The 12738-nt window shown below is 36.3% G+C and overlaps 1 protein-coding gene across 5 annotated transcripts in view; it reads left to right on the forward strand.

The window, feature by feature from the left end:
• LOC126919335 (uncharacterized) overlaps positions 1-12738 on the forward strand; it is a 292145-nt gene that overhangs the window by 93902 nt on the left and 185505 nt on the right. The window contains exon 1 of one of the 5 annotated variants that reach the window (XM_050728407.1): positions 8031-8277. The exons of the other annotated variants lie outside the window; for them this stretch is intronic. The gene's annotated coding sequence lies outside the window, so the exon portion shown is untranslated. Of the gene's footprint in view, positions 1-8030; positions 8278-12738 lie in introns of those variants that run through there. 5 annotated transcript variants of the gene reach the window in all.

Consider the following 12738-nt stretch of genomic DNA (forward strand, 5'->3'; position numbering starts at 1 on the left):
GATCCAAGCCCAATGAACAAGTTTCCCTCTTTTCCATTTCATATTACCTTTTTAACGTGCTTTTTCTATGCCCCTTATTAACAAGTTCCTCTGACTGGTTCCTCTTCCGATTTAACAACGATGCAATGTGGTATAAGTATTTTAAAATGCATATCATTTGTTCTTTCTCATGTGTATGTTATGTACATATTCTAGACTTATGATGGATAATACTTAAAAAATAACTTCTATTACTTCTTTTTGGGTTTCTAATTTTATTAAACGATAAATGCTATTAAACGATATTTAATGCAATATTTTGTATACTTGTTTAAAATTAAGAGAATTATTTCATTGATATATTCTATTCGGTGGAAAACATATTTATCTCTACTTATAATCTAAAATAAATCAAAATTTTGAATAATAGGATCTGTTGTATTTTGTATTTATCGTTATTAAAATAGTTTCATCAAATTTATTTGTCTCTCACAAAATGCTTAATAAAATAGAATTTGTTAGGGTTTTGCGATAAATGCATCAAGTAGGTGTCCTAATACGCATGACAAGCAGTGTATGCTATATGAGTTTAAAAAATAGTTAAACATTTACAAACGAGAACCGACCGAACTTTTGTATTCGCATAATATTAATGTATAGATCTGTCATTTAAAAATGGCAAAATAATACAAATATAAATGTCTGAAATTTCTAATTAATTTTATTCTTTGTTACAATTAAGAATTGTTACATAGTGCAGGTTTACAGACGAGCTAGAATATTAATACGGAATCGCACAGTACACGGTATGTGCGTAACGCTGGAAGCCAAAGGAAAGGCAAACGTGACGTCCAATGGTACACGATCATTGGGAGCCACAAGGTAAGCTTTCGTGGACGAATCAATGTATGATTAACACCAAGGAAAGCGTAGACGAACCAATCCCATACGATCACTGGAAGCCACTCGAGTCAGGATGGTAAATCTCATAACTTGCTACCGCATGATAACCACACCGAGTGGCAAAGGTACTTCGATATAGAACACCCGTTAGTTCAACAACTTCAGGACAGATGTATGAAATGGACTACATGAATGATGAAACATAACGAATTAGAGAAACGAATGAATAAACAAGGAGAAGTATCATTACATCACAAGTCACGTTATATGTCAAATATAATTCTAATTTTAATTAATGATAGATAGATAGGTAGATTACTGTCACTTCCCAGTGTATATCTATGGATATGAATATATTAATTACACGTAGATATCATTTGCTAGAAAAATGATATAATTGAGAAAATTATTATTAATTATTATTAAGAAGAATCTTATTATCTAACGATGAAACAATTTCTTTCTCTGATAATTAAGACGGTAATCTGTAATAAAACATCGTTTATATGTGTTTCTTAGTATCAAGAAAAGGGATAAAATAATTTCGTGACACTGTGAAATTCCTTCCGACGATACGTCTACAACTGTCGCAGAAGCAACATCGAAAGTTTATACATTTATATAATTATATTTCTGATATCTCTATCGACAGTGAAATGCATATATTCCGAATAAATGAAATATTCGAACCTTCGAAAGTAGCAAATATCTTCGTCCGTATCGTAAACTGTAGCATGCTCTGTTCGAAACAAATATATTTCTCGATTTTACATATCGAGACACGAGTTGAATAATCTTGCACAGAAGTGTCTGACAGTATATATCGAACAATATTAGCAAAGTTGTTTCGAAGAGGAATTGAACTACATCTTGCTGAATATCAGAGTAACGACTAAAGCTGGCTAAAACTTTCGACTGAAGCCCGGAAGCTCCAGATTTCACCATCTTATATACTCCAAATACTCAGTGAAATTAGTAGCAGAGTAAGCTCGGATATGTCGAGATCTTACTATAATATATCGCAGAGATAGCACTCATTTTTTTTTCTTTTTAAAGAACACGCTAACCTGAACATTACACATCTCAGCTCCTTCGTTTTCCAATTACGTTCTTTTCTAACCGCTTTGCAATCACGGACGAGATATCTCGCCAGTCTGTTTCTCTGTAATTACAACTCACGCCCTAATAAACGAACACGCGGGATATCTCGTCCGTGTCGTCGCACGAACGATATTGCGCCGGGGAATAATGCGTCCGTGGCCATCGTACGAACAATATCGTGTCGCGAGATATCTTGCTGGAGAAACGGCTGAATTTGCAATGTTTTTAGATTGTCGTTTTACGTAATATATTAATTGATTTAATAATAATTATGCTTAATGTCATAATAATGACAACGACGAATTAATTATATCCGATTATTATATCAGCGTAATGGATTACGTTACTTGCTGTGCGCAACTAAATTATGCATTTTTAGATACATATAGATAAATTTATCATGTATAGATAGAATCATATACAAAAATACAAATTTACACTCTTACAATTTTCACAACGGAAGAAGGACTTGAATTTTTCGATTGGTTTTCGACTTCGATGGTATACAGGTCTCTTATGATGCGTATAAAATGTTAGATGTAGTTATTCGACAGCTGTAAAGATATAAATAATTAGACCTATATATATATAAGAAAAAAATTCACTTGGAGAGACATACGGAACGATAGATGATATTTTTCCGAAAGAAATTCTTTTAACGAGGTTTCAACGTAATTCTCATTATTTTGAATGGAATCATGTATTTTTTAATACATTAATTCATTCGTCCCGGCATTCTCTATGAAAGAGTAATTAACCTATTCGTGTCGAAAAATTGTTAATTTAGCAGATATTTGAACTTCAATTTGCGAAATTTAACGCGCAGAAGACAAAGAGAACGCAAACACGGAAACAAGGCTTCCCATCATTCCTCGGCTTCCATATATTAAATTTGACAAATTAAAGAACATCAATTTCAAACACCAATACATTCAAGTATATTAAAATATGCGTGGTATGCTGCTGAATTAGTTACCTGTCGCGAAACATTTTTTAACGCTAATCAATTAATTTTCCCGCATGATGTACAAGAGGAAGAGGAAGTTCACGTGTAATAAATAATCGTTTATTGCGTGTTCATGGTGCCGAACTTATTTGTATTTTAATCGAATGTACGATAATCATCGTAGCCATCATCATCACGATCATGCACGCTGTTACCGCGATAAAATTGCACCGAGAGAAAAACGCCAGAGAACAGGGAATTGACCCGAAGCCCTTCGTATTACCAACCGCGCACTTACCATACTTTCCAACAACACTGATTCGAATATTGCTCGTGCTTAGGCTACACATAGAAATTTACATCATATCGCGTACAACTTGAATTACTTTGCATCTTTAAAGTTACCAGATAACTACATCTAATATTTTATACGTATCGTTAGAAAGATCTATATGCTGAGAGCATGCGAAAGCTCGTCGAGAACGAAGCCTACGAAGGCCGTGCCGGAGGCAAGCCAGTTTCACCGAACGAAGAAACACTTTTTACTTTTCTATGACGTTAAGGTCGGCGTAATTTAAAAGCGAACGGCTTCGCTTTCCCGACATCGGTCCATGATTCTCGTTCTGTTCGATTAACTAACTGTAATCTCTCACTTGCAATCGGAAACTGCTACGTTCCTCGGTATCACCAAGCAATTCCCCGAAACAATCAAACAACGAAGTATACACAGACCCGCGTCCACGAATCGATTCTGTTGAAACTGTCCAAGCGACATCGGGACACAAACAGCGATACACGTCGACCGTCGGGTTTCCGGAAACGTAGTTGCCAGTGACACGCTCGAGTCACGTGTTTTCCCAGGTGGTTGTATACCTGTCGGGGCAGATTCAACCGAGCAAACGAGTCGAGGAAACTCCTTAACGCAGCCAGGACAAAAGCAATTAGAGTCCACTGTCCAGAGAGAGAGAGAGAGAGAGAGAGAGGGGGGGAACTGGGAACGATTCCCAGCGACTTCGAATTCAGCGTGAGTTCCCCTCTCGCGACGTTCGTACCGACGAAAGGGAACTCTAGACGGCGAGGCTCGATAATGTCTCGGAAAGTGAGTGGGTAATTTGATTGTACCCTAAGATACCGGAACAGGAAGCTGATGGAGTTTCGGAGCAGTCCCTCCACTCTGTCATCCCCTACCACTTCTGTCTCTTTCTGCTTGTCTTCTTCTGCCTCTCGCTGTTCGCTCTTTCCTCGACCTCTGTCAGTCACCGTTAACTTTAAATCAACTCTTCCGCGCTGATAAACGCGCACATCTCGTAAAAATCGTTCAACCACCGATGAAATCGCGCCAGACTTATGGCGGTCGGAAGTATTCTTGGATAAGGGATGAGAAGGGATAAGAGGGTAGTTTGCGGCTCTAACGAAATTGTTAAGTGATTGTGAGCCTGTTTTCTTCTCGCGCCCTCTCTAATGAGTTTCGCGAGTTTCAGAGGAGCTTCCGTCTTCCGGCTTTCATAGTCTTTTTTTCTTTTGGGTTCGTCGTTGTTGGACGATCGGTGGAGATATGGAGGGAAAGTCACTGGGATTTCCTATTACGCCGAACTATTTGTTTATTTATTTGCGAGTTGACTGTAATTTAACGCTTCGCTTTATTTCTGCTGAAAATAAATTGTTTCGTATTTTACGCTTGGGAGAACTAAAATCGACCTATTTGCGAAATTAGTTTGTCTTTGTCAACTTTTAATCTGAGACTCGTCGTCTGATTAGAGGATGACACGTTCATTAAATTAAGCTTCTTTCTATTATAACATTCGCGGTTATTGATGTTTGTAATCAGACTGCGGATCTTTATGCAGTTCTATGTTTGAACATAATTAAAGAAATCTAAATAGAAATTTGTTTCGTTTACCGAATATCATAGTAAGTGTTCTATCTTAATTCTGTATATACATTTGCAATCTGTTTATAATATACACCATTTACATAAATTCATGTACGTATGAAAAGTTAAAAACTACGAACGTATAGGAAATGTATGTAATATATAAAAATATGTCAAATGTTCGTAACATTTTGTAAATGAAACAGATCTCTGTTAGGCTTCCATTGCTTTAGTTCTGTTTTTGAAGATATGAATATATACGGACACTGTGACAATCGTTCGTTATTTAAAACACGCGGAACACACAGATACCGTAATAATGATATTAAACTTACAAAAGACTAAAGTTGGCGTCTGTATAAATTCCGTGCTTTGACGTGCTGCATAATCATCATTATGTTAATAACTTATGACATTATTCCTCATTAAGAATTGATTGCTATAATCTAATAGCAATTTCCCTATTAAGTATTATCTCCTCTAATAATAAATGTTGATAATTAATTGGTTGCTCGTTATTCTGCATAGCATCATGATTATTACTTTACGCTGACAAGCAATCACGGCTGGTTATTTATAGACCCGTACTACTTACCGCGTAAACGAATTCGTAAACCAAGCATCGGATATAATCTATATGGAAAATTGTTAATATTATTAATTATTCATCCTCTTTGTTCTTTCGCACGTATATTACAATTAAAACGATACATTATATCTAAATGAAATTAAAGTTATCGTCAGACGGTTAGACCGAAATTTAGTGACTATGATGTTTTTGTTAAACACGTTCGCAGGAAAGTTCTGTTTCTGAAAAAGAAATTGTTATAATTTACGTTTGCAAAGACTAGACCATCCAACTGAAATTAATTCGTTCTTACCAATTTCTCTGATTAAGAGAGGACCAGTTTAAAAGGTTAAGTATCTTCGACCTGAATATTTCCCAATCGCGACACATACAATTCCTCGTGCATAATTCTATCGTAGTAAGTGAGAAAGGCGTGCAAGTATCGAGTCATTGCCACCAGAAAGCACAGAACTAATCTATCTATATATCAGCGTGTATCAAATAAGAAAGCCCTGTCCGATATAGCAGTTACTCAAGATATAGCTAGATATAGCAGTTTGATATAGCAAGATATAGCAAGATTGATGCCTGCTAATATCTTTAAATACTAAAAGTCATTTTTCTCAAAGCCTCATACGCCTGTTCGAATTAACGCGGCAGCATTGCAATCCGCAATAACGGCGTGTCCCACTATTCTCCGGCATGGCCAACAGCCCACACATACGTTTCTCGACCTGCCACCGATTCGACACGTTTCTAAACCGTGAAAGCTTTAGGAGTCAGCGCGGAACCGCGAAAAGCACGATCGTAGCCGCAATCCTTTCGAATTCTTTGCTCACCACGGAGATAATTTGTACGCTGCGGCGTCGCAGTTTGCCTCTTCGGTCCTTTGAACTTTTGGCTCATCGATCCACCAGCTATTCCCATCGGGCACGTGTATTCGTTGAGATGAGAAGATCACGAACGAAAGGCTTGGAAACGTTGCTCGTCGTGATGGAACGTATAAAGGGGAACGGGCCGCGGCCGCGCCATAGAAAACTGATTCGTCCGCCGTCCAAGCGATTTCCTCTTCACGACCAACTCTTCGTAAACACTTAAGAGGCCCGCGTTCCGAACTATTTGCCCGCAACGGTCGAGCACGCGGCGAAATTCCCGTGGATTTCGAGGCTTATATACAGCGTTCGACCCGCGCGATTGCTTCTCGTTCCTCGCCGTTACCCCCGATCGATGTTCCGAAGCTCTGCTGTCGCTTTTGCCGGAGAAAGATGTTGTTGCCTTGCACCAGCTTCGTGAAATTGATTGTACACCAAACAGAGGAGAATACGAATTTGTATTTCGCGTGGTTTGCAATTTTACGCCGTCTTTCCTTGGGATCAATTTTTACGAAGTTTCATAGCGATTTACTTTTAATATTCCGACGTCGAGTAGTTCTGTGATATAAAATTCTAGCATTATACGTATGTGTACAGATTGTTTCGTTTAACTGGAAACGGTAGAATGCGAGGGATTAGAGTTATAAAAGAAGAAAACGTTTTAACAAAAGCTATTTCGATCGAAAGGGGATGTCATATGTAGTAAATTATTATTTTTTCTTTTTTTAGCAGATACAGCAGCGGCGGAGATTTTTAAGTGAATTTCAATTTTTCGAATAGAACGACACTTCTCTATGAGAAAGATATTAACTTATATATGTATATCGAGAAATTATTAATTCAACAGATATTTTAACTTTAATTCGTCAAAGTGTAACGTATGAAGAATAAGGACAACGCGAACGTAAAAATACAACTTTGTTCTCTCTTTGTCTTTCATATTGTACATTTGGCAAGATAGAGTCGAAATATTTGCTAGATTAATATTTATTTTACTTTTTTTTTATAGTGAATGATATGATGGATCGATTAACGTATTAAAAAATACATATACGATTCCATTTGAACGAATGAATTTAACCTTAAAATCTTCCCCAATGTTGGACACGCAAAAAGATAATTTGCACCATACGATGTGGCTGTACGAATCGAACAGCTTTTGTTAAAACATTTGTTTGATAATTCTGTCCCCTCGTCAGATATTCTAGCGTTTCCAGTTAAACGAAACACCCTGTATATTCAGTTTATCGTTACTTACTTAAAAAGAGTTTATTTATTGTACAAATCGGACCACTGTAGGGTACCTTTCCGGAAATTCATGAACTTTCCTGGAGACGGATACAGTGCATTTTTCCACTTACTTAAACTTCAATAAGGGAACACCTAAAGTACCGTGGAGAATTTTTCCTGTTGTACTTTCAACACTTCTTCTATCGGTGCTGAAAGGAATTTTTGTTGGTCTTTGACGAATTTTTCTTCGGATTAAACTAACTTCTCCGTACTTTGCGAAACTTCTTGGAACTTGGGATTTGGAAACATTGAATTCTGAATCGAACTATTCCTCAGAAATTGCGATCGATTCAACGTGCTGGAAATTTATGTTATCTTTCGAATTCTATACGTTACTCTTTTTTTTTTAAGAATATCGCGGTAAAATTTGTCCATTTTTAAGAGCACGAAGAATAAGAATTCATAGAATAATCTCATTCTTAATCTTATCGTTAACGGGACACGTGGGTAATTTTTTCTGTCATTAGGATATTTTTTAAATTTAGTTTTGTTACGTGAGAGACGAAGATGAGACAGACACATGTATCGTTAATTAATAACGTTAGCGAATTAATAACACTTCATTTGAATTTTAATACGTTTTAATCCGCTGAACTCAATATTCATGCAGTTGACATTTTCAAGTAACCGTGTGTTATTTATATGTTTCAGGTAAGTCGTGATTAATAAAAATATTCATGGTTCGGATGTTGGTGTCAGTAGCAGCTTGCAAAACGTTTGCAATTAGTCCACCGTATATACACGCGTATGTATAGACTTTTAACATGTCACTTTCATTACGAAATTACGTATCGAACACGAATTTTAATTTAATTTCGTTATACAAACTTCATTATACTTTAGTAAAAAATATCGCAGAAAACAGAAGGTGCAACGTAGAATATAATATACATACTAACATATTTTTACAGAAATTACGTATCGGACACGAATTTTAATTTAATTTCGTTATACTAACTTCATTACACTCCGGTAAAAAATATTCCAGAAAACAGAAGATGTAATTTAGAATATTATATATAGTAACAAATTTTCACGGAAATTACGTATCGGACACGAATTTTAATTTAATTTCGTTGTATCAATTTCATCATGCTTGGGTAAAAAATATTCGAGAAAATAAAAGGTACAATGTAAAATACAACAGTAACATCAAATTTTCCCGTTCGTACGTTTTTAACAAGTATTTCCTTTCCGTACTGCTATTTTCTGCCCTGCAATCTTCGTAGTTAACATCCTCCTTTCAATTTTTACGATTTCATATTACACTTTCCTTTCGAAACTCTTTCTCGATCGCGTGCCTGTTTTTCTGCGCCCCTTATCGCCAAAGCTTCGTCTCGGTAATTCAATTGTCGTATCACAATAACTCGGGCAAAAACGTTCATCGGAAACTCGGCACTTTGAAAGGTTTTTAACATAGCCGATACGTTAGAGTGTAATATTTCGTTGAAGAAATGGAATGGCTTCTAAAAAGTAGCTACGCATTATCGGTGACGGTGAATTAAATTTGTTCTTATAGAGAAAGCATTTCTATTCTATAGGTGTGCGAGAGGAAAAGAGAAAAAGAATCGACAAAGCTACGAATAAGAAGTAAAATGTTTTATTGGTGAAACTGTACGACAATTTTCTATGTACTATATTTTCCCATCGCTCATCATGCTTTTCCTTCGTTATTCCGAATCAAATAAAAAGCTAATTTTGTTAGTTAACTGACAATGTACTAAATTTTAACACTGGTTCCCTGTAAAAAATAGAAACTACGGTGTATCGTATTCTTCTGCTGTATCTTCGTTGGGTAAAATAATTGAGATAGAGAAAGATCGCGTAAAATAATCGAAGAATACAAGTAACAACACGATGAAATGATACTAGTACGCCAACTATGTAATAACATCACAGTATTTCTGCAAGGAAAAGATATTTACAAAGAAAATATAATGCTTGTTCCGTGCTGCTGCAATTCTACAGCGCGACCATTCTACATTCTAATCTCGTGAAAGGTAACTGTAATTACTCTTACCCTTCTGTGTTTCGCTTCCTTAACAATAATGAAATTTAGACGCGTAGGTAACCTCGTTCTAAGCCTGACGTTTCCATTGAAAGCAACGAAACACAAGTCTTAAAGAACCAAGGAGAAAAATTAATTAACGCCCGCGAGTGAACGCGCTTTCCTCGCATTTGTTCCTTTCCGTTGCATTCCACGAAGGCCGGGCAAAAGCGAGAAAAAGCGGAAGAAAGAAAAAGAAGGGAAATTGTTGGAAATTCGAAAGGACGAGTAACTGGAAGAAAACACGGGCCATCTGTTTGACATGAGCGAGGGAGGGAAAACGTTTCCCCTATCCTTTTCTTCGCGTTTTTTCGCCCGGTTGCATGCTTTTGACAAATACGAATGCGAATTTCTTTCCTTGATCGCTGATCTCGTGGAATACACCGTTCGTAAATATTTCACAGTTAAAGGAAATCCTCTCGGGACGACGACGCTTTTGTCTTCTTTTCATTCGGCCCTGTTTCTACTGGTAACTGTCCCTTTAACGATCGAAATCTTTGTACTCGCGAATTTCTCTTTTTTCCCTTCGTTCCCTTCGTGCCCACGAATTTCCTTTCACGTTCCCGGATTGGCTGTCCGTTTCAATGCTTCTCCACGCTCGTAAATCGAATGAAAGGCGTGTTCCGGATATTCAGATGCTTACACGTAACGAGGAAAAGTTCGTATCTTGTTGTAATCCTTGAACGAACGAATCTTCTTTCAATGCTAGGGTTACGCAGAGTATAGTCCTGGCAACGTGGAAAATCGAGATTGGAAAATGTTTAGCGAGATTAGAATTAGCATTTAGAGAGATTAGAAAATGCATAACCGAATCTTTAATTTCCATGTTACGTCTGTTACATAGAGTTCAACATTTAGATATATCCGTAACGTATGCATGTACAGTGGCTGGCGAAAAACATTGAAATATTTATAGAGATTTCTTATGGACGTTTTAGACGCGTTGTAGAAAACATTTTGAAATTTCATGAACGCCGTAACGAGACACGACTCTCGTGATTACGCTCGCAAAATTCTAAATAAATTTTAGAATTTTAAATTTTAAATTTTAAATAAATAAATTTTAAATTTTAGTTCGCGGAATTTGCTAGATTTTGTACAGACAATTCCATGGTAGATGTCTAATCTTTTTGTTTTTAATGGTAACATAGATGCCTGTGTGCATACTATGATACAAGAACAATTTTCACGCTGCTGTAAATAATAGTTTAAACATTATCGCCAATTCCTAACACTAAAACTATCGACAGTTAAGACGATTTATATCAAAACCAATCAAAATGGCTGGTCTTTAAAAAATACGTAACGATAGAATATTTTTATATTCATTGATTTATTACTTTCGTACAAAAGGAATTCCATGCTATATAGTACATTTTTCACATTATTAACTGGTCTAGGATCATGCTCCCTAAACGAGGATTGGTACATTTATAAAATTGTGACACCAGTCATTTTGATTGTTGTGGTAGTTCTAGTGTTAATTAAATTTCCGTGTCAAGGCAAGAACCATCCATATTCAGTTTGCTTTTAAAACATTTCACTTTGCCGTGCGCGTCCAATTTATCAGTAAGGAAGCAAGTAATTACGCATTGAAATAATCTGGAGAGAAAGAAAAATGCAAGTAACGAAAGAGAAATCAGAAGGTGTTTGTTTCGCGTAACAGAGATTTTATGTTCAATTATTCTTATCACCGTTGTAGTCGAGAAAGACGGGGGTAGTTTCCGCACAGTGTCAGGAACAAATGGCGGCAGCGTTCTTGAAGCTCGTTACAAGTTCGAGTCAGTTAATTTGTTATTTGCGCTTTGCTTCTTTCCCCATTCAGGTATACGCATTCGCCTCGCTGTGAAGCCCGCATTGAACCTCCCACCAGTGATTTAATTTATCGCATCCAGCTACAGCCATTATAACGTTATTCGTTATTTAATGAAAATTTTATCGTCCCTTCTTATTTATATTTGAACATCGCACCTGATCACCTGGACGCGTCAAACTCAAATTCCTGGTATTTTTTAGTTTTCCTTTTCTTTCTTTTTTTTTTTAACGTTTTAAGGAATACGACTCTGGCAATTTTTTACTACGATGCTACAAACAGATTGATATTTAACGTAAAAAGCTTCAGAAACTTTACGAATCGTCTACGATTACTCTTTTCATAGCGAGCTTCTAAGAACGCACGTTTATGACTAACAGGAGGAAGACGAACGGCGATAAATTTTGCGTAAATCTTTTTTCCCGAGACTTCGTGACCACGCAAATTAAAACGCACTCTATTGATTTCTACTTGGCGTGATTCATAAATTAAGAGCCATAAATAAACGCTTTGGTGGCAAAAGATCGTAAGCTCGATAAGCGGAGACAATTTAAAAGACTCGACGCCACTGTTGCGAGCTTTTATTCATCAGTATTCATGAATTTAACAAGGCCGAGAATTTGAATTACACATTGTATGCATACTTTTATCCTTGAAAAAAAAAAAAGTTGATTAAGTATACATGTTTCGCGAAGCTGATAAGCGTAACGACCAAGCAGGTCAAAGTGGCGTACATGACGTAGAAAATGTGTAAAAGGTTGCGTTCTTTCACTTTATAAATTTCATTACAGAGGGTTCATTAAATCAAAGGCTTCTTTGAACGTAATGAAAAGCAGAGGAGAGCGTGAGTCGCAATTAACAGCTAATAAATCGAAGTTAACGAAGGCGAAATCGTAGAACGCTCGAGAGAAAAGCGTCTGAATGTCCTTTTCTCGCATCTTAATGAATATCGAAGCGGAAACTACTAGATGTAAAGGTAGCTAATTAGTTTTCGCATAACGATAATTTCTGTTGCGTAAAACGCGTACGTTTGTACATATATTACGTCGGCCAAATGGAAATAATCGATCTTTGTAATATTGTTAGTTTCAGAAAGGCCTTTTTATTACTAGCAGCGAAACGATAGAAAAGAAAAATGAATAACAAATATAAAGCAAAATGTTTTTACCAGTAATTTATGTGCAAAATTTGAAGATTTTTTGAATTGAATATACATGAAAAAATGTATATTCGTTTCATTGATCTCTGAAGCGTATAAGTGCGATTGTTCAATTCCCAATACAATCGTACTTATATGAATACATATAAACACAATCGTATTATACACCAGTATTATGAAATATTTA

This window comes from Bombus affinis, chromosome 8 (assembly GCF_024516045.1).
Source record: "Bombus affinis isolate iyBomAffi1 chromosome 8, iyBomAffi1.2, whole genome shotgun sequence".
NCBI classification, from domain to species: Eukaryota; Metazoa; Arthropoda; class Insecta; order Hymenoptera; family Apidae; genus Bombus; species Bombus affinis.